Here is a 23,229-nt window from a genome sequence, read left to right as displayed (position 1 = left end):
ACATTACTGCTGTTGCACTTGAACTATCATCTTGCAACAACATTGTTCTGATTTTTTCTGTGTTCATTCAGGCTGATTGTTTAGATCATGCCATTTTTCATATGTTTTTTCATCCCTGATGCCACATAGGTGATATGCTTCTGTCATTGTTTACACCCCACATTGTGCCACTTTAGTTACCTGGTTATGTGAATGATTAGACCATTCAGGGCGAGGGAGTATTGGCCTGCTGAAATTTATTTTTAGGGCCTGTTTGCATGTGGAACATGATAGTTGTTTCCTGTCATGTTGAAGGGACCAACCATTGATGTGTACATTTGCCTACAATCACTGTCTTATTGTACACTGGATGTGTTGCAGTGTGTGGCACATGCATATTTTGCAACACTATTCTGCATTAATCTTCTCATCATGTCCATGTGACATGGATGTGTGACAGTACTCATTCACTGACATATCGCTGTAGTTGTCTAATTTACCATGGCTATGCTACATGACATCTGTGTGCTGGCATGTGTCATGTATGTGTATTGGACATGCCACTCACAGGCTGATGTGTGATGCCAGTGCTACACAACATGCTGGGAATGTGTTGCTTTTCCATCTTGGTGTCCTCATTGTCTGACTTTTTGACTCCCCTTCAAACTCATTGACAGTGCATGCATGCCAGGGTTATAGTCATGTGGGGCATGTGTAAACCATGTACAGGATCTCTGTCTTGTCAGGCCTATGTGTGTGCTATGGCGCTCATGCCTGTTTACATTTCTTGTATTTCATGTTTTTGCAGGTGACGACGCACTTGATGCTGGTGAGGTTCAGGAGAGGGTGCAGACCCAGGAGGATTCTCTGCCACGATCAGGCACCAGTGGGGGACGTGGTGTGGTGGTGGGTGAAAACACTTGGTACTGCAGACCATACTGTCGAGGGGTGTCTCTGGGTGCAGCTCCCCAGACCTCTATTCAGGTGCTGAGTTGGATGATGAGACTTATGTGCTGTCGCAGGACAGTGCTTCTGGCAGGGATTCTGTTCTGTCCAACCCCCCTGCACCAGGGGTAGAACCCTCTATGGGGATGTCAGTGTTGGTAGGTCCGCCTTTGGTGGTTACGGATGCAGGGTCACACTCCACAGCATCTGATCATGTTCCTGGGCCAGCAGATCAGAGGGGGAATGCAGCAGTCCTGCAGCCTCAGGCAGTGCCAGCACAGCAAGGTGCAGATCGCCTTGCCCCGAACAGGTGTGGTGCCCGCCGACGCGGTGGCCGTGCGCCACCAGGCAATACTGTATGGGAAAACTCCATGTACGGTATGGCAAGCCAACAGGCAGCATCAGTAGAAATGATGGCTCAGGCAATGGAGAGGGTGGCCACTTCCATTATCCCCCCTGAAAGGCAGATTGAGCAACAACAGCAGGCAACAGACTCCATTTGCCAATCACACAGGGAAGACATGTTGGCGTCCAACAGGGACCGACGGGTGGCACTGGAGACTCTGCGCGAATCCATATCAATAGAGTCACAGAACCACAGGGAAGCCTTGAGGGTAGAACTCCATAACCTCAGGCAGAATCTGCTTGAACTTGAGGCTTCCCGAAATGTTAGGGCAGAACAGCAGCTGGAGCAGCTCACACGTTCGCTCTCAGCTGAGCTGCAGGCAACACGTAAGGAGATCCGGGCATCACGCGAGGCCATGCGTGCAGAAGTGCAGGCAACCCGTGAGGTGCTGCATGGGGATCTCCGCACTTTAATCCTCCAGAATCAGACCTTCCAGACCTGCATGCTTGCTGCCATGGAGGACCATACCAGGGCTTTGCGTGGGCTGCCTCCCATAGTGCCACCACCTCCTGAGGCAACAGCAGAGGGTGAAGAGAGCGACAGCAGTTCTCCCGCAATGGCATAGCCATACAGGCCATGGGCCCATGGAGGTATTTTCTTTTCGCAACATCCATGCAGGTGGGTGTTGGTGTGCACCCTGTCCTCGAACCTCCTGGGCGGCCTCCCCCATGGCAATTTTTTATTCATTTTTTAATTTTTTTTACAGTGTGTTGCCTTGTGTGGCTCCCGTGGGCATCCACTGTATTCCGACTGGGCACATGCAGGCTTGTCCTGAGTTTGGGTTAGATGCTTGGGTTTGTGACACACACACCCCTCCTGCTTCCTGTTTCCATGGGCTTGCAAAGGGTGTGACCAAGTGACAGGGACTTACACAGTGACACTGAGCTCCCATGAGCTGTGTGGGCAGTCTGTAGTCAATACTGTGTGGACATCCCTAGTGGGTATTGTTGTTGTATTGTACACTGCATGGTGTATTGATATGTGCTTGTGCATCCATGTCTTCATACTAATTTGCAGGTTCCTTCCTCATGTCTTCACAAGGCTGTCTCCTTTGCAGATGGAGTTCATGTTGTATGCAGTCCACTGACACATTTGTGTGACAGCAACACTCTGGAGTTGGAAGGGGTCAATGTGCTGGCTTATTGAGGTTGTATGCCTTACATTACTTTGAGTTTGTACTGTCAAATGTTGGCATTGTTTCATGCTGTGTTGCTGTATTGTGATGCTGGTAAGTATTTGGTCATGTGTGCTGTTTGTCATTGATTACTGGGAGCATATTGTCTGTGGGCAGTTTCCATTTGGGACAGTGCACTTTGTGACACTTGTGTCATGTGTTGTACATTGCTTTGTTTGCTTTCACATTGCAGGACATGCCATGGTGTGTTGGGTGGCGGAGATGGGGAGGGGTTGGGTGACACGGCGCTATTTTCATGTTGTATTTTGCAAGGGGGTAGTCATTCGTGCAGCATAAATGTGTGTTTTTTTGTGACACAGCATTGGTTGTCTTTCGGCAGGTAGGGATGCACACAATGTAACACTTCCAGGTGACCAATCTCAGGCTGGTATGGTTGTGACAGTTGACTGTCCCTTATGTCATCATCATTGATTGTCAGCTGGTATGTGCCAGGGCTGTGTGCACTCCACAGGGGTGTGATTTTAGGTGAAGTAATTAGCCACCAGCTGCGTACGGGCTGCCTCACCACGTGCCCTTTCCCCCCCCTTCCGCAGCAGGCGTGCTTGTGGTTGGGGATGTGGGGGCACCACCATGTCCACGGGCAGGCCCCGGCGTGTTGCAACGTTGTGCAGGACACATGCTGCCACTATGATCCTGCACACTACTGGGGGCACTTATAGCAGCTGCCCACCAGAGGGATCAAGGGAGCGAAAGCGTGACTTGAGCACTCCGAATGTGCGCTCCACTATGCCCCGGGTTGCAATATGGGCTGTGTTGTATCTTACCTCGGGTGGTGTGGTGGGGTTCCGATTTGGCGTCATCATGTGGGTGCTCAGTGGGTAGGCATTGTCCCCTGGGGAGTTTATGATGGGTATCATTAGTGGGGTTGTGACATTACTCAGTATCTGACATGCATGCATGTGCAGGGGCATTTATACTCACCAAGCAGCCATGTATCACCATGCCGCCCAGCTTCTAGGTCACGGTTTAGTGTTGACATTCTGTAAATGAAACTATCATGGGTGGACCCTGGATAGTTGGCATATACTGAGGTGATGATTCCCTTGGCATCACATACTACCTGCACGTTGATGGAATGCCAGTGCTTGCGGTTTCTGTAGATGTGCTCAGTTGCCCTGGGAGGACGTAGAGCCACATGGGTGCAGTCAATGGCACCTAGCACTTTGGGGAAGTGTGCCACCCCGTAAAAATCCTGGAGGACAGCCTGCCTTTCTGCAGGTGTTCTGGGCAGGTATATGTGCCTGCGGACTGATGGGCATGCAGTCATGATGGCCAACACCTGGTGAAGGCAGAGTGACTGCGTAGCCTGTGAGACTCCCCCCACTATGGCACTTGTCCGCTGAAATGAACCAGTGGCCAAGAAGTGCAGTACATTGAGCACCTTTTCCAAGCGGCTCAGTGCTTGGGAGCGCAGGATGGGTGATGTGAGGTCATCCTCCCACTCACTCACCAGGTCGAGTATTATGTGAGGTGGAAACCTGTACCTCCCATACACCTGGTCATCAGGCATCCCAGAAAGGCTGGTTCTGGGTGTAAAGATTCTGGCCCTGACTCTCCTCCTATTCCTCATGCGTTATCCCACGACCACTGCTGTGAGGAACGGTATATTCATCTTGGCGTCTGAGCTTGTTTGTTGTTTGCGTGCACTTTTATGCTGCGCGGGTCCACGTACTCCTGCTGCCTGCTGGCGTACGTGTTTCCGGATTAGCGCGTCTTTTTTGGTGCACGTGTTAGCCCCGTTCGATTCCATGAATACATGTTGTAGACATGCGTGTGGGCGTTCTGCGCATTTGCCTCCTGTACTTCCCCCGTGACGCCCACATTTTCACGCGTTGTTCCCCATTCTGCGTGTTACGCCCCGTGTTACGCCTACTTTTGTTGTGTGCGCTTTGCTATGTGCGCTTTCGCTGTGCACTTAGCGCACGCTGTTTGAAGACGTGTGCGCCAGCATGTGCCACGCAGGATTTTAGCGCACATCCATGGATTTACACATGCACGGACTTCCATGAATCGCTGTGCGCGGGTTTCGCTGCGATTTTCGCACTTGTGCTGCGATTTGCACGCTTTTGCACGCTTGCGCAGGAATTTTCAGCGCACATTAATTCCATGAATTGGCCTGTAAATGTTTCCTGCAGTAATACATTGAAGACAATTATTTACAATTCTTGACTATCTTTCTGAGTATTTTGAAAACATTTTTCATTTCTACTTGTTACAGCTACGACATTTCAAATTGACACTGCTGAATGTGTACTGTATGGTTTTTCATCTAGAAATATTTTAAGAAATTAAAGTTCTGCACATAGCTGCTTATATGCTGTGGAAGCTATTTCTTACATCAATGGTGTCATTTGAAACAAAATACAAAATGCTGCATTAGAATAGCATTCAACTTCTGTTTCATTACTAAATTTACAATGGGAGTATGTCATAGAGGAAAGACTTTCAAACTATGTTAGATTATCTTGTTTTTTTAGTCTTAACAGGAATGATTTTATTTGAATGTAGTTTCACGGATTCCTTATGTTTCCTGGCTAAGTGTTTAGCAGGTACAGGTATAAGGTTCAGGTGAGGAGCATACAGTATACATAACCTATTATATTTCAAGAAATGTCAGCTCTCACATTTCTTTCATCAAAGTTTATTAAAAATAAACCTTAAATATTTTTCACATGTGAGAAAGCAACATATGACATTTCTTCTTTGAACACTGTATAACCAATGCCAATAAGTGCCGCTTCTAAATTCGAGCCTTGTGATTTATGAATAGTAATTGCATATGCAGAGCACAATGGAAATTGGGCTCTTTTCACAAAGGTTTTCTTAAAATGCATGAAACGTGCAGAAGTCCAAGAATTGAAATGAGTTTCTTCTACACGATCAAACTGAACTTCAACATGTTCAATATTTGTACTGTAAGGAAAAGTGTGGTATGCAATTACTCTTCCCATCGCTTCATTGACTAGATCAATTTCTACATTCAAGTTCCTCTTTAACATTATGAAACCGCTTCTAGGCCTGCTATTTTAGAAATGTAATTCTCTAGTTGAATTAATCAAGATTGTGTTCTTTTATCCAACTCTAATGGCATAACATGACCATCTAAACATCACATCATTTTATTTCCATAACATGTTGCTTCTCTGACAGCAGAATTGTAGATTTGAACTTGTAACTGTCTGCAAGTTTAAACATCAAAGCAGCAAAAGAAATGTTTCTTTCCTGAAGAGACAACATGACATCAGATTCAGTGCAATCTCCATGAAACATGTTAGAAACCAGTCTTCCTTTAAGACTGCTTTCACATTCTTCTCAAAAACACCTATACAAATCTTATTAAGCATTTCTGCATACTCTAAGTCTGCAGATTATCTCATATCAATGGTGAGTTCCTGGAATTCAAAACAATTCCAAAGGATAAAACTACCAATACCCCCTATAGTTTTGTTATTATCCTTAGATTGCAGCATCTTGAAAACTGGCTGACCTTTCACAGGAGCTACTCTCCAAAAACAAGTACAAGTACATGTATGAAAGGTAGCCTCAAGTTAGACACCATGCTTACTTCATCTACAATTAAGGTATTAAAATGTTTTAGAACTTTTCCTACTTCTTGTGCTTTACGTGATACAACTTTTTGATACTCTTGTTTGTTGTCATGCTCCACTGGTATCATCAACAAGTTGATGTAATGTAACACCTCCCACATTGAATGCTGCTAAACCTATTGGAGCAGTTACAATACATGTCAAAGAGCAATCCTTTACATTTTGGATAATAGCTCTTACTACATGAATTAAAAAAGATGTATCTCTTGCTGCAACAGCATAACATAATGTTGAAAATTCACTTTCATACAATAAGTGAAAAATATATTAAACAAGTGGCTGCTAAGTGAAGCAGTCGACGGGGAAGGAGGCTGCTTTCATTGTGCTTACCAGCTCTACGTGGTTTCCAGGCTGTTTCCTGATTGCTTCTTTGCTCCTCCCTCATTTCCCATAAAATCTCCATGTCACGCGAAGCAGACCACAAAGTGGCTGCTAAGTGAAGCAGTTGGCAGTCTGTAGTCCATGGAGTGAGGTGAGGAGGGGTCTATCTCAATTTCATTGCCTACTCTTTGTGAACGGTGCTGGCCAAGGGCTAAGGGTGGTCCACGTGGTTGGAGTGAACTGGAACAAAAATTCAGAGGTAAACTTTAAAAAAATGCTGTGCAGCCAAAACTGTACCCAAAACGGCATATAACTGATTGTACCCAGGGGGTGCCACATTGCAGTTGGGAGATTTTAGTGTGACTGATAGCCTTTGCTATCTTTTGCTCCATGCTGCAAGAGATGGAGCCCTGAGCCCTGAAGCTGCGAAGTGGGGGTGCTTCGAGTCTCCTCCCTGAGGTGGAATTTACCCACTGGTGCAAATTGCTGCTAATAGCTGCCAAAACAGGGTTGCAAGCGCTGCTCTCCAGTGGTTGGCGTGGTGGTGTGGGCTACTGTGGACTTTGGTTGCCAATTGTGGATTGGGCGAGCTTGGCGAATGAGCCCTATTGCAGCCTCGGACTCCCTTGGATTGGGTGTCACAGAGTTAATATGAGATACTAAGTCATGAGGTGGCTAATCTGTTGTTTCCTGGGATTGGCCAAGCGGAAAAATATATTTTTGAGAGTATTTTTGATTTGTCATTGGGCTGGGGAGACAGACTATGACAGCCCCGTGAGCCATTCAGGCAATCCTCTGACAAATAATTTCTGGCGCTCACACAGGATCATCATCATTTCTAACTGTTTTCTTTTAACTCTGTATGTACTTGTTCCTAAAGATTTTTTAGGCTTTCACATGATTTTTTATTGGATTTATATGGATTGAACAGACATTCCTATATTTTCTTTACATATTTGCGTAATGACTTTTGTTTCTTGTTGACTGTGGTTTTTATTTATATATTTATAGTGTTTGGGCTGGGTTGTGGCGAGCTAACGACACCCTAGGAGCTATTGAGCTACTGAGTCTCAGAGCCTTAGAGTTACTGAGCTGCAGCCACTGAGCACGGGGGGTGGCGACTATGGTGAAACGCAAAGCAACCTCAAGTCTTATGGCCACCCAGGGCCTGATAAAACAAAGGATAGCTAAAGAAAAGGAAACATCACCAGCTCTAGAGAACATAGTGGAACTGGCAGAGGGAGCACCTGGGGTGTTGCAGGTCTCTGGGGGGTGCGACACTGGATTCTTCAAAAAGTGGTGGGGCAATCGGATGAGCAAATCAGGGTGGCAGAGCTGGCCATTACTTCTACTGGGAGGCAGGCCACCCTGCCTAAGTCTCCTACACTGAGCACTTTAAGGACAGCCAGACCGGTAATCCGGGCGAAAGATGGTCCGTGCCAATCAGGTGATCCTATCCCAGGGTCTGGCTTGGCTGTTGCCCCCGTTCTAGTTTCATTGCCCCCTGTAGCGGGTGACATTAATCAGGTTAGTCCTGAAAGCGCACCTCATGAGAGTAACAATATCTCTGCTTTGCTGAAAGTTGGATCCCAGGATGTACCCAAAGGGACGGGCATACCCTCGGATGAATTTTATGATGAATTTTAAACCCGGTATCATGAACACATTGTCGATTTTAGATCATTTGGTAAGGTCATTAAAAAAGGATGTTGGGACATTAAGCACCCTGAATAGACAATGGTCCTCATTACACGGTAGGCGGTAACCATGGTTGCCGTCGGTATTTTACCGTGTCCGCCTTGGTGGATGGCGGAATTACCATCCTACTCCAAGGTGAGCAGGGGCGGTAATTCCCCATAGGGCATAATGGGAATGGGGAAGGCGCTAATTACGGTACCGCAAATTGCGTTACCGTAATTAGCACCAAGGTCCCTTTGCGGCACCCTACTTTAACGGCTGGTAAAACCAGCCATTAAGGTCGGGTCCCGCAAAGGGAACTCGTAGTAAGGCGGTAAGGGTTTACCGGTACCAGTGCCCTTACCGGTACCGGTAAACCCTTACCACCTACCGTGTAATGAGGCCAAATGTCTGAACCGTGACCTATCTGGGAAGGAGGTTGACCCAGGAGCGATAAGTCTACCAACTGGGCAGTCTGCTAGTCCAGGGGGGCAATGGGGGAACTGTATGGGGAATGCTAAGATCCAAGATGTATTGGTACCAGTGGAAATACATGCCCCCTCCAATCATTACCCCCACCAATGCAAGCTCCCCTAGATGCTAGAGCGCCCGCTTTTACCATCTCTGCGGTTGAGACCCTTGGGTACTCCCCGCAGGGAGCAGGAGCCTACGAGGGGGGCGGTGTTGCTGGTACAGAATAAGGTGGACTCGAGAAGGCATCCCCTTCATCTGCCCCCAGAGTCCTTACCTTTGGTGGGAGTGATATGGAATGTACTATACTGGAAGCTGGGTGTAGCAAAGATTGTGGGGCCCTGATTAATAAATCAACCCAGGGGTTCAATTCAAATATCCATGGTAGCCCTACCGATCCCCACCTGATATTAATGGCTTGCAGAGTGCCGTGGGTGGGTTCCACAGCCAAATTGATCACTGGGGATTGTGTGGTGGTGACTTTTAAACATGCACATGTGACTAAGTACATGGTTGGGACCAACCCCCGGCCATAATCGTAGGACTTGGTTGGTTCAGTTAAACTATTTTTATCCACATGGAAGGGAGGTGGGAAGTGTTGCACCAGAGGGCATGGGCTTTCCTTTCCCAAAAGAGTCCCTTGGCTCAAATCAAACTGCCAACCAGGTAGCTCAGCGCACATATGGCCCTCGTCGCATGGAGAGGGATCCTACTGGTTGTGAGGGTAGCACATCTTACAATGAAACAGAAGGTGATGCCAGGAGAAGAACACTATTCAGCAGAAGGAAGGCAAGAAGCTAGTGAAATCAAGTCATTTGTCTCATTTTATTTTGACTTGAATATGTAAAAAATTCATTAAACATTTTAATCACTTGACATTTATAAAAAACATTTGTAAAAAACATCCTATATGTCAAACATCCAAAAATTCACTCAATCTAGGTAATTTCTTAAAACATACAATTATTCAAGAGTATTCCAAAAAAAGGAAATATACTTCATTTCCAGTAAGCAATTAAAAATAGTTAATTCCCGAAAATATCTCGACTATTGGTGCCCAAAAGTGTGGATCTTCTTTAAAATGAGGGCATTCCAGTTGGCAAATAGTTTTGACTTGAAACAATATGTAAGTCTTCATCAGGAAAGGATTCATTGGTTCGCTTCGATTTGGGAACGGACGCTGCCGCGATTGTTTGCTTTAAACGGGGAACAGATGCCGTCACGATCGATCTTTTTTTTCAAGATCGAGGAGAGAACGCATGCATGCGATGACTCGCTGTTAGTACATTACTTCTTGTGTCCGCCTGCTTCGAATGGTTCAGTGTTACTTATTGAAACAAGAACCTGCCTGAGAGGAGTTGCTTCCCCACATGGGCGAATCAACGATTTTTTATGAAGACTGACCTTGATGAGGAGATGGAGTTACACTAATGCTTGCCAGGGACCGCAGGAACACTATCGGCCTGGCCATTGGAGTACAAATCACCAGACTAGTCCAAATAGGGCTTGCAGAAATCTGTATTGTTCATCCTTTCCTGATGAAGACTTACATATTGTTCCAAGTCGAAACTATTTGCCAACTGGAATGCCCTCATTTTGGAGTATACGCAGAATCGGGCTGTAAGCTGATTGGGGATGTGGTTTCTCTGCAGCCAGTACTGTACTGGCTTAGGTTATGGGGCAATGGGAGAGCTATTCTCACCCATGAGTTGATTATTTCTCTGATTGACAAGGATTTGGAAGTCAAGGTCCCATGGCTGTCTCATGTCAAGAAACAGCTGACAGCGATTAATATCATGCATTTGTACCCACCTTGTAGCATGCTCTCTCGTGGAGAGATAAAACTGTTGACTGCCCGCTTTTACGAGTTTGTGAGTGCAAACAGACAAAGCACGGAATTTCTGAAACCGAAGAACCGAGGGCTAATGACAATCACATCCCTGTATGTTCAAAGATATCTGTTGTGGATCGAATTCCCTGCAGATTGAGTACTCATAACTAGGGCAAAGTTTAATTTTATCCCTCTATGGGCAGTCTTGGCAACCTGGTCTGAGGGGATGCCAACCGGTCTTGCCGTATGTGTGGGGCACTCTACAAAGACCTTGCATATCTGGTATTTTTCTGCCCTGCCTTTGTGAGGGCTAGAGGCTTGCTCTTATGATCCTTACTGCAAAAACTAGGTTTTGTACAATATCGGCCTACCCTAATATACCTGTTGTGGGCAGACTCGCCTCGTGTGTGCTGGCCCTTGCACTCATATCTGAAATCTCCCCTTTATCTGCGAAAATGAATGCTTATGAAATGAGATTTTGCACAACTATCAATGATCTGGGCATTGAGTTTCTTAGCGGCTATTTTTGCGATGGTTTATGCTGTATCTGATTGTGTTACAACTGATATGTATTTTTGTATTTTGCACTGTTTTTATGGAATGTTCTATCCATATCCGAAATAAACATAATAATTAAATTCAACATTGGTGCAGAATCGGGAATCTTCAGAATACATTCTTGTACAATGATATTCTGAAGAAGATATTAGAAGCTTCCGATCATCCAATCTGCCTCCTGTTCCAGTAGGAAAAAATATAGGGAAACAACGAGCTTCTAACACCTTTTCCCAGACACTGATTGGTGCACCTTTCATTGCTTTCATTTGATATCATTCTAAACTGTTGCCCATGATGTCACTTGAGTGTAGAGGATGAATAGTGTCATGTTCATGTAAACTATTCCCTTCTGCAACAAATAGATGTTGGAACTGACCTTCACTGCTTTTGTTTGTTGACTCAACATCAAGCATAGACAAGTCTGATACAGTCAGACTGCCTTTGTATAAATCATTGTGCTCTAATAGAAATGCCAATGTGTTTTTCACCTTTCCAATATGCATTAGCTGTTGCCAAATGTTCTTATCTTTTGTGCCAACACCATTTACTAAATCAAACAAATAATCTGCAATAACATGCTTCACACCTAGAGTGTTGATATTTTCTTGCAAATTGAGAGGAAAATACACAACTTTGCCTCTTACAACTTGCTCTAATTTTTTTTTAGGAAGCCTTGACATCTATGTTTGCAATCTAACAATAACTTGGAAAGGATTAACAGTTTGCAAGGCAATAACTTCAAACATGTTCAATTTTTGAAGCACAATATGGATTTCATGCACTGCCATGACATTCAAGATACTTCTTGAAGGAATACTAATTTGATTATAAAACCCAACACAGTGTCTACAAACATAAAGTGCCTAACTTGTGTCAAAACGTGCTTCTACAAACAAAGGTAAAGTTGTTTACAAATATCTTCTACACTGTGTTTAATTTTCGCATCAACAAGATTTGCAAACAATGTCACGTCTTTCAGTAGAAGACAACTCAAACATTGCAATACTTTTTTTATGCTGTTGAAAAATCAGGTCCTTTGAAAGCATAGGATCGTCATTTCCATTTCCTGTAAGTGTTTCATCTACATACACATAATCTTTGAAGGGCATTATATGTATCATTTGCAGTGCAGAAACTAAATGTTCTACAGTTCCAATCAGAAGCGTAGATTTAAAAGTGAAAGAGACATACATACATAGATCTCTTGCCTCTGCAGGTGCCTCCCTCTGGTTTGGCCTTCCTGCCCCTCTCAAACTAGAGCCAAACCACCTGAAGTTCCGGAAGCAGCTCAAGACATTCCTTTTCTCCTCTGCTTTCTCTCTCCCTCCCTTGCTGACCTACCTGTCTGCTACGCCGACTGGTTGCTTGGCTGCCCTCAGAGTCTCACTAGGTACTAGGCTCCTCCATGATCAGTCTCCCCTGCACTGCCTCCATGCCTACCACGCACTTAAGGGCTGTAACTTTAACCTCTACAGTCCCCTGCCTCCTTGCACTTCCCCCTTACCTCTCCCTAGCACGCCCTCTCTCCCTTCTTCCTACACTTTGTGTTGTCGCACTTGCACGGCGTGAATGACACACCGCCTAGTAAGATCATGTGTCTTGTCCCACATGTCTTCCCTCCCCTGTCTTGTTGCGCCTAGAAACAATTGTGTACAAGCACGTTATAAATGACTTATCATATCATATCATACATGGTGTTTGGCACTCATATTGTTTAACTAGAAGTTATCCCATTTTAGTATGATGTTCAGCCAGCATCCGTATATGATGAAACTGACTCTTACAGCTATGTTTATCAAGACAAGGTAGAGTGATCCAGAAGTCCTGTTTTTTCACAAACGTCACAGTGATCTTTTCTCTGTAGCATCTTGATGTGCCTTTCACCATTATTGTTTTTGTGCAAAACTAGTAAAAATCTCTTTAAGAAGTTACAAGAAAACGTATCAATATTGCACACAAAATTCCACGTCCATACCTCACTTTGCTTTTCAGATTACTTTCTAGATTGAACTAAACTTTCAATTTCTGTATTATCAGACTTTGGGATTTTTTCTGTTTTTTGGAAATCACACCATTTTGGACTTCATAGCTACATCCACTCTCATCTAAAGCAAGGAGCACATTCCTTCCTTGAATGCAACTCTCCTCATTAAAAAATCTTTCTGTAGGAGAAGTGTCTTCCCACTATCCACCAAATACATCACATACATGAACTGTTTCTATATTTTTATGCAATGGTGTAGTTACCTTAAGTATTTTCTTAAGTTTATTCAATGAAAAAATAAACAATTTTCATTTCATATGAAAAGCTTTTTTAATTGTTACTTCTACTTTTTTTCTTTTACAAAAAACACTTTACAACATATCTAGATTTTGGTTTCACACTACTCCAAAGAATTGCAAAAACTCGAGAGTGGAATATTTTCCCATATATATCTTTATTCCTCTTTTTCAAATTTATAGCACATTTCCTTTCTTTTCTTCTAAAAATGTTTTTATTAGCTACTAAAAGATTGCATATTTTGTTTCTTTTATTACTTACACTAAACATATTCTGGGTGCCACATCTTCTATTTGAAATTGCAGATTTTCAAAAGTATTATAAATAATAGGCATTGTAGTATCTACACTATTTATATGCACATATTTGAGAACACTGCTTTTAAAAATATTATATTGTGAAACTTTCCTTCCCTGCAAACAACCCTTTCTTTTAGCAAGATGTTGTTGATTTGTTGGGGTATCTCAGAAGAAAGCTGTAAACAAAAAATGTTATTACTATATACACACGTAGTCTTGTAAAATATTTAAAAAACTTTAAATGTGCTCTACAGTGTAATCATGAAAACCATAGGTTGCCTTTTTATTTGGCAAATTCTCACAAAAAAAATGTGTGGGGATTCTTTTATATAATCAGAAATGTCACTACTGAAACCATTCTAATGCTGGTTGTCTGTGCATATTTAATTATTATGCCCATTTCCACACACATTACATATGAGAAATGTAATTAGTCACTGGGCCCTGTGGTAAAACCCACAAATCTAAGTGAGTGACTTTGCCCTGCAGAAGACCTCAACACATGTAATCAATAGCTGAACCCTATGGAAGAACTGAAGCACCTTAAAGGGTGAATGGGTTTTGTGGGAGAGCCCATGTTGCTTAGAGGACTCCTCAGTCTGAGAACCTTTGAAAATGAATGTGTTTTTGTGACAATTCAAGTATTCAGGAATATTTTTTATACAATGCACAATTACATTTCCAACACAGCAACTTCCATGTACATCTCTTTCACTACTACAAAATTCTGTTTACCAATGACAAGTACCATGAAAAAAACATAGCCCACTTTTTAGATCAATGCTAATTTGGTTATGATGTTGGCAAATGCCATTTTGGTTAGTTGTGGATATTTCTGGATTCTGCCAGCTTACAGGGAAAGATAATCACCACTGGAAAGTTACCATTGAACATTTTGTCTCTTGCAACGTGGTTTGGGAATTATACATTGCTGATTTGGCTACAGTATGCCAGGTACTACAAAAGTGGCTTGGGGTTTCAGGTCAAATGCACCAGGTAAATGGCATCTAAGAAAATATGAACCAAAGTGAATGCGATGAAAGCACAGTGGCTAATGCCTCATTGTTTGCATTTGGACTTTTCATCAGTAATGCATCAAATGTCCTTGCCTCCTTTTGTATAGGTATGACATTAAAAATCCCATTGTTTGTGCATATCGTTCACTTCATATGTGCAAGCTTTATCATATATTCCTAAATTGTGAAAGAAATGTTGACTGTGGCCCATAATAAAATCAGCTCAATTTTCATTCAGGATTACTATTCCAAAAATGTACTGTACCAATCAGACATGCATCACAACCTGCCACACTCAGCGCTCACCCATTGAAAGTCTACTTTGCTCATCTTTTTTATGCTATATGAGCTGCACATGACCATGCCAGATTATTCCTGCACTCACAACAGAGCTTTATATAGGACATTGTTTAACAATGCAGCACTTGCTATCCAATGTGTGATCCATAATTTCAAAAAAGGTAGCAGGCACTCCTCTCCAGAAAGAACATGGCATGATAACCTGTTCTGAGATGAGAGTTTGCAGCACATGCTTTTTGTTCAATGTACCTTTCACGGATGGGAAACATCCATTTTCATATCAGTCTTTGTCCCGCCCACATGGGCAGTCCAGCACCGAAATGCTATGGCAATTCCTCTCTGAACAAGAGTACCAACAGCAACCCCATACACATGTTTCAGCCTTGTTGGGCCTCATCAGTGAGGTGAAGCTGTGCCTCTCTGAGCACAGTAAGCAGGAGTCCACGTCTGGAGGCCCCCAGGTAACTCAGGGTGACCAACCCCAAGTTCCTTGCAAATATTTCAAAACCTGTTCTGAGATGAGCAGGACAAAGACTGATATGTGGGGAAATTTCTTCTCTGTAAAAAGAACAGTGAGCTAAAGACTTGGTTGAGACTCTCCCAGGGGCCATCCACCCAAGGACAAGTCAATGGGCTGTGTTTATGCTGGTTGAGACTCTACCAGGGGCCATCCACCCAAGAACAAGTCAATGGGTTGTGTTCGTGCTGGTAGGGTGTTTCCCAGACCCCCCCTGTTTTGCATACCATGTAACTTTGGGTCTCACCCTAAGTTACCAGAGGACTCCAGACGTGGACCCCTTGCTCACTGCTCTTAAAGAGACACAGCTTCACCTCACTGATGATGCCCAACAAGGTTGAAATACGTATATGGGATTGCAGTGGTACTCTTGTTCAGAGGAGAATTGCCTAGCATTTCGGTGTTGGACTGCCTCTGGGCAGGACAAAGACTGATATGTGGGGAAATGTCTTCTCTGTGAAAAGAACAGTGAGCTAAAGACTTGGTTGAGACTCTCTCAGGGGCCATCCACCCAAGAACAAGTCAATAGGCTGTGTTCGTGCTGGTATGGAGTTTCCCAGACCCCCCCCCTGTTTTTCATACCATTTTACTTTGGGTCTCAACCTAAGTTACCAGGGGACTCCAGACGTGGACCCCTTGCTCACTGCTCTTAGAGAGACACAGCTCAACCTCACTGATGATGCCCAACAAGGTTGAAACACATGTATGGGGTTGCTGTGGTACTCTTCAGAGGAGAATTGCCTAGCATTTCGGTGCTGGACTGCCCCTGGGCAGGACAAAGACTGATATGTCGGGACATTTCTTCTCTGTGAAAAGAACAGTGAGCTAAAGACTTGGTTGAGACTCTCCCAAGGGCCGTCCACCCAAGAACAAGTCAATGGGCTGTCTTCATGCTGGTAGAGAGTTCCCCAGACCCCCCCTGTAATGTGTGATCCATGCTTGAACATTTTGAGGCGATTATCAATTGGGTTAAACATGCTTCTTCGAGTGAGGATATGCATTTGGTTTACCTGGTCGAGCTGAACCTGAACAACATAGTGAATACCTGTGCCTTAGTAGGTAATGTTGATGCAGCAGAACTAGCGAGGAATTCGCTTTCAAACTCTATGGGTAATTCGACTTAAAGGTAACATTAAATATCTGCTAGCATACATGTTTGCCCCACATTTTCAAGAATGAAAGATCAATTGCCAACCATACATCTCAGGGGTGTTGCGCTCATGTGCATGCAATGGTGCTTACAATTATACTACCCATAGTGTTCTAGATGCAACATACTTCCAAATCTGTCACAAGAATGCTAGACTCAAATTCACATATATTGTTGGTGAAGAAACTGAGCATAGCTGAGGAACATAATACAACATTTAGATTAGAGAGCAAATGCTCCACTGTTACAAAATGCCCCATATAGAACTCTCCTCTGAGTGTTGGAATAATCTGGGATAGTAATACACTGCTTAAATAACATACGTAAGATGAGCAAAGTAGAGTTTCACTGGGTGGGCTCTGTGTTTGTCAGGTTGTGATATATCTGTGGTTGGCAGAGTAAATTTGTGGATGCTAGGCCTGAATGAAAAGTAAGCTAATCTTATACACTACAGTAATCATGTCTTTCACAGCCTAAGAATTCATGATAAAGCATACACATATGAAGTGAAAGATATGCACAAACCGTGGGATTTGCAAGGTCATACCCATATGAAAAGAGGGATGCACATGTGATGGATTACTGGAGAAAAGCTGAAATGCAAACAAGGAGGCCTTAGCCACTGTGAATTCACCTCCTTCACTTTGCTTCACAATTTCTCAGAAACCATTTACCTGGTGCATTTCGCCTGAAATGGCGAAAGATTTTAGTAGTAGCTGGCATACTGTAGCCATAACTTCAGAGTACAATTTCCAAACTACTTTGCAAGAGAAGAAATGCTCACTAGAAACTTACGAGTTGAAATTAACTTCACCTGTCAGATGGCAGAATCCATGAATTACCACAAATAATAAAAATAACATTTGCTAACATCATACGCAAATTAGCATTGATCAGCTGCACTCCATCATAATACTTGTCATATTTGAGGCCACATTCAAACACTTCCACAAATCTGGCACAAAGGCAGTAATTCACAAACACAGCTGCAATATTATTCAAGGGTAGAGGTATTGCACCCCCATTCATTTTACATCTTCCTATGTCTTTGAATTGCATAACAACATATGTGGTCATATAGCATGGAATCCAAGCGTGTTCCTGCCCTTCCAAAGCACACAATTTCCAAGCAAATTGTGAAAGTGCCAGATATGGTTGCTGTTTATTATTTATGAATTACTGTCAACATTTTGTTTTGTCTACCACACAGGTTGGGCTCATGTGCATGCAATGATGCTGAATATCATAGGACTCATACTATTCTACATACAATGCAGTGATACAATCTACTTTCAAATCTGTGACCAAAATGTTTGCATCAAATTCACATATATTGTTGGTGAGGAAACTGTTTGCATCTGAGGTACATAATGCAACAAATAGATAAGAGAGCAAGTGTTGCAGTATAAATAAATGCCCCATGTAGAGCTCTGCTCTTAGTGATCAAGTAATGTGGGATGGTATTGACCAGTTTATATAGCATAAATAAGATGAGCAAAGTAGAGTTTCAATGGATGACAACTAAGTTGTTCAGGTTGTGATGCATCTGTGCTTGGCACAATACATTTTTGGGATGAATGAAAAATGAACTACTCTTATAGACCACAGAGACCATTTCTTTCACAGCTTAAGAATTCATAATAAAACATGCACATATTAGGTGAAAGAAATGCACAAATCATCAGATTTCCTAGGTCATACCACTACAAAAACAGGCAAAGACATTTGATGGATCACTGCAGAAAATCTCAAATGCAAACTATGAGGCCTTAGCCACTGTACTTTTAACTCCTTCACTTTGTTTTACATTTTCTCAGAAGCAATTTACCTGCTGCATATGGCCTGAAACACCAAAATACTTTAATAATACCGGAAGTCAAGCGAAGTGTGTCAGAGTGTCCGGTGTGCCGTGAATACTGTGAGGATTTCTTGGGACTGCTGCTAGAAATCACTGCTGGAAAATGTATTATTTTTTTTTATTTATTTATTATTTTTTTTTGCTGCCTTGGAACTTTACATTGGAGTCTGCTTTCACTTCGCAGGCACAGTAGTCTGCTTTCACTTGCTGGTGCCCTGCCTGCACTGACTCTCCACCTCCCTATGCCTGCTTGCTTCATAAACCGGAAGTCAAGCGAAGCGTAGCGGAGTGTGTCAGAGTGTCCGGTGTCAGGTGGTAGGTGGAGTGTGGAGTGCTAGACCCCAGCGCCGTAAAAGATCTTCTAAACTTCAAAACACAAAGGAAGGTAAGCCTTCCTTTTTTTTTTTTTTTCTACACGGGTCATCGGGGTTAAGTGAAGAAGAGCACGGATATAAAATGCTCTTAAGGAGAGACAATGAACAAACTGGAGGGGCTGAGGGCACAGCTGGGGACACAGATATCACCTGTTCCACCCCCACCTGGGCTGTGGAGGCAGAACTACAGTTGGAGGTCCCTGATCCCCTATTAAACGAAAACCCTTGCCCCTTTAACATTCAAGTGAAAATTGGAGCAAGCACAGCTCTATACATAGATAACGGGCTGGGGGCACCTAATACTGGGGAAACACCCAAAGTCACGGGAGCCGCCATGGATGACATCGAAATTGTAGCAGGAAGCCTACAGACGGCCGCTGAGCATTCGGCAAATCAGGTCACACAAAAAACCATAGATAAACCAGTAGAAACCCAAACGCAAAATCTGGTCAGTTCGCCAAATCCAACAACATGGAACGTTTCTACTATGGAGCATTGGGCAAGCCCAAATGAGGCAAGCATAGGTGACAACGCCAGTCTAGGGCCTGCATCCAGTGGGATAGAAAAATCGAACTTACTAACATCGGGGGAGCATCACATACAGAAGATCCTGAAAAGAAAAAACTCAAACTCCGAGGCAGAAGAAGAAAGGCTGTGGATGGAGTCAGCAAAGTCGGAAGGCTGTGAGGGAGCAAACCCAAGGAACCAGCTTAGCCCCCCAGCCAGATATACAGTTAAGAGGACGAAATACCCGACCAACCAAAAGGAAGGTGCCCCCAGAAGCATTATATGGAAACCATTTACTGCAGGACCATTGCCAATAAACCTAACAAAAGGGGGGACCAAAACTCCAACCATCACAAATGGAGGAACCATAGTAACCCCAGTAAACGTAGGACAGACCCTTAGCCTCAGTTTTGGCAGCAGGAGCTCCGCCTGTACGAATCAATTAAAGAAAACGACAGGAGTGGAAATATCAGACGCAGTTTTGTTGGAAACTTCAATGGACATGGAGAACGCATTAAGAGATAAGTTTACAGGAACCAAAAATGCTGACAAAGCAAAAGGAACGAGTGCCAAAGTAGCTACTGAAGACAAATTGACGCAAACGTTGCCACCAAACCAAGTGGGAAGCGTAGACCAGGTCATATCAGGCCGAACAATGGAAGACAATTTCCTAATGGTCGCAACTTTGTCAGGTGTCCTAGCACCCTTCATGAAATTGTACGAGGATATCGCGGACACACTAAGAGATCATTCTACAATACTTGCTATGTTTCACTCTAAAACAATATTTGTGGAGGGCTTTATCTCAGCAATCCAAAACAACTTGGACAACAGTACCGCCAACGTCACCCAACTGCTACATGATATAATCGAACCTATACTAAAAGAGAGAAAACTAGGGAAGTCAAATCCAAAAAGCAAGGAACCAATAAGGAAAGACTCTGAAATAATGACCACACAAGAGGTCAGCCCAGTCATAGAAAAAGAAAACAAAGCTGGATCCAACGAGCAAGAAAACAAAGGAGAAAGGTCCACGGCAACACCGGTAAACATAGAAGAGGTCGCAGAAACCCAAAGTGTGTCCGTTACGGGACCGCGAGCAGCCCAAAGTGAAGAGAAGGGGGAGGCAAAACAAAATGAAGACGGACCCACCCTGGCCGAGGACTGCACCAGCAATAATCTTTTGAGAGAAAAATCAAAGAGCACATCATCTGATCCAGATATAAGAAACGAGCCAACAAAATCACTAGAGACTGAAGTGGAAAAAAAACCCTAAACAGAAGTGCCAGGGAAGGGCTAAACAATTCTACAGAAATAGTGGAGGCTATCTCTAGTAAAAAATCGACAACAAGGCCTGAAGACCCCACCACTACGGATAAGTGTCGGGAGAAAGGAAAGAAAAAGGGGAATGTGTGTGAGATCTTCAAAACAAGAGACACAAACACAGGAGGGAAAAAATCAGATAACCAAATAAAAACGAAGAACAACGGGCCCGCAGACAACAAATCAGGGGGTCATCACAATATCACAGGACCCACTAAAAAACAGAAAAATCAACCACCAGTAAAAGCCACAAGCAGTAGCAAAAGCCGGGCATTTATGAAAAATTTGACAATACCAAAAGAACAACCGAGTATAATTGACCAGCTAAGAAACAACAAGAAAAAGGTCAGAACAGAACAAAAGACTGAAGGACAAAAGATCTTAGAAATCGAAGAAGACGATTGTCCTGAAAATGACCTGCTGGATCTCTCTACATACCCGGTCTCAGATGATGAAGAAAAACAGGGAATAAGAGGCTTTGAAGAGGTAAATACAGAGGCAGAAGACCCATTGAGTGAGGAGCATACAGACTATAGTGAGAGTGATACCTCATCTATAATGTCAATACAGACCGAAAACGAGACACAGAGAGACAACAAAAAAGTTCCAGATACTCATACAGAAAAGGATGTATTGAGAAAAAACCAGGATCTAAGTGAAAAAACTCAGAAGAGTGAACGTAGAGGTCGAGAAAGGAACGTGGGGCGGTCTGAGACCCGGAACCACGGAACCAGTCGGGAAAGTGAAACAAGATACAGCAAAAAGCGGCCCGAGATGGAGGAAAGAAGAGATCGGCATCAACTTAAAGAGGGGGAAAGAGACCTACAGCATCAACCGCGCAAAACAAGTGCTGGTGACAGTTATAAACAACCGGGGCTTGTCCTAGAACGTATCCTTCATTATGAAGACCGACTAATTCTCAACAGAACCAGTGTAATAACATTACTCCACCATATACCGGCATTAAGACTAATTACAACAGACGACCTGGCGATCGTGGAATTCGTCGAGGAAGATCGCACTGATAAAGTAATTCTGCACACAAGATCAAATCTGGTGAGACAACTACTACTGGAAGAAGCCCCGCAATTAAGACCAATGGGTTTTGACTTACAAGAAAGTGACGAAGTCCTAAAAACCCAGGAGAGAGTAAAGAAACACTCGGTGAGACAGATCAACAGAAAAGACAGAGCGACCAGTAGTGTTAAAACAAATAGAACATCAGCAGTGAGAAGGGGCAACCAGAACACACAAAGCTCAAACAATAGAAGTCAACATCAAGGAGAAGAAAATGAAGCGGCAAGGTGGAAATGGTTGAAAAACATGATTGATGACAAAACAAACACCCAATAACATAAAACAGTAAAAAGTGTAGGTTCCTGGAGCCTGGGAAGTTGGAACACTAGAGGCTCTATCCCCCTTTCTACTAAGGGAGCGCTTCAAAAAGAGAACTTTAATGTGTTGTGCCTACAAGAAACATGGCTGTTGCAACCACCGACACTGGAAGGTTACGTGGTTCTGCAAAATCCAGCGGTCAAAGGTCAAAAAGGCAGACCCATGTCAGGCCTACTTATAGCCATCAAAAACGATCTGGATTGGCAAGTCCTGGAGGAGTCAAACCCATATTTATTCATCCAGATGGTAGTGTTACAGCTGGACAAAAAAGCCAGTAAAATACTAATATTGATCAACATATACTGGAATCCAGCAAATTTATCAAACGAAAACCTACCAGATAAAATAGCAGAATTAATTGATGAACAAAGAGAAAAATGGACTGATCCAATATTCATATTGGCAGGAGATCTAAATTGTTCATGCCTGAACAAGGACAACCAACCCGAATACGATACAACAACTACCTCAGCAAAGGAAAAAAGAGGAACAATGTGGAATTGTATGGTACAATCAAGGGACTGTGTCATTCTGAATGGAAAGGTGAAGGGGGACCAACCAGCAAAACCTACTTGGAAGGGAACACAATCAGTAGAGATCCTGGATTACATTTGCATTTCAAGCAACTTGTCAGATAACATCCAGACCTTGAAAGTAATCCTAACAGTAGAAAGTGACCACAATCTGTTAAAACTGACGTGCAAAAACATAAGCAATAACAAGATTGGAACCTACAACCAGAAGGTGGTCATAGACCAAAGGGGTATTAAATTAAGGATCAGACCAGAGAAAACAAGAGAACTAAAACATAACCTAAAACAAATGATCTCGACGCTTGAAAACGAACAAAGCCAAAAAAGGATTGAATACACCCTGCTTTTCAGAGCATTTGTTACAGAAAGGAAGCTTGGAAGTAACCATCAAACAACGACTCACCAACATCAGTATGACAGTCGCATACGAGAAAGGAAAAAAGCATTAAGGAGAGATATTAGACGACTAAAAAAGACCAAACACGACAACTGGAGTAAAGAGATACATAAGTTAAAACAAAAGTACAAACTGGTTACACTTACACAAGAAGACATTGCTAAACCAGGACTCAGAAAGAATGTTGGGGAAAATAAGATCTAAAAACACAGCTGAAATTTGGGCAATTATCAACGAAGCGGAGAAGCCTCAAGCAATAAGTCAAATGAACCCAATAAGTGCTTCATC

At 43.3% G+C, this 23,229-nt stretch overlaps 1 long non-coding RNA gene across 2 annotated transcripts in view; it reads left to right on the top strand.

The window, feature by feature from the left end:
• Window positions 1–23,229, top strand: part of LOC138491858 (uncharacterized) — a 1,096,402-nt gene that overhangs the window by 577,285 nt on the left and 495,888 nt on the right. For both annotated transcript variants that reach the window (XR_011276097.1, XR_011276098.1), the window contains one exon: window positions 11,659–11,889. This is a non-coding gene — a long non-coding RNA (uncharacterized lncRNA). The remainder of the gene's footprint in view (window positions 1–11,658; window positions 11,890–23,229) is intronic.

The sequence above is a fragment of the Ambystoma mexicanum genome, chromosome 10, assembly GCF_040938575.1.
Source record: "Ambystoma mexicanum isolate Mex_15411 chromosome 10, UKY_AmexF1_1, whole genome shotgun sequence".
NCBI lineage: Eukaryota > Metazoa > Chordata > Amphibia > Caudata > Ambystomatidae > Ambystoma > Ambystoma mexicanum.
Note: the sequence above shows the minus strand (reverse complement) of the source record. Positions and strands in the feature narration are given on the sequence as shown.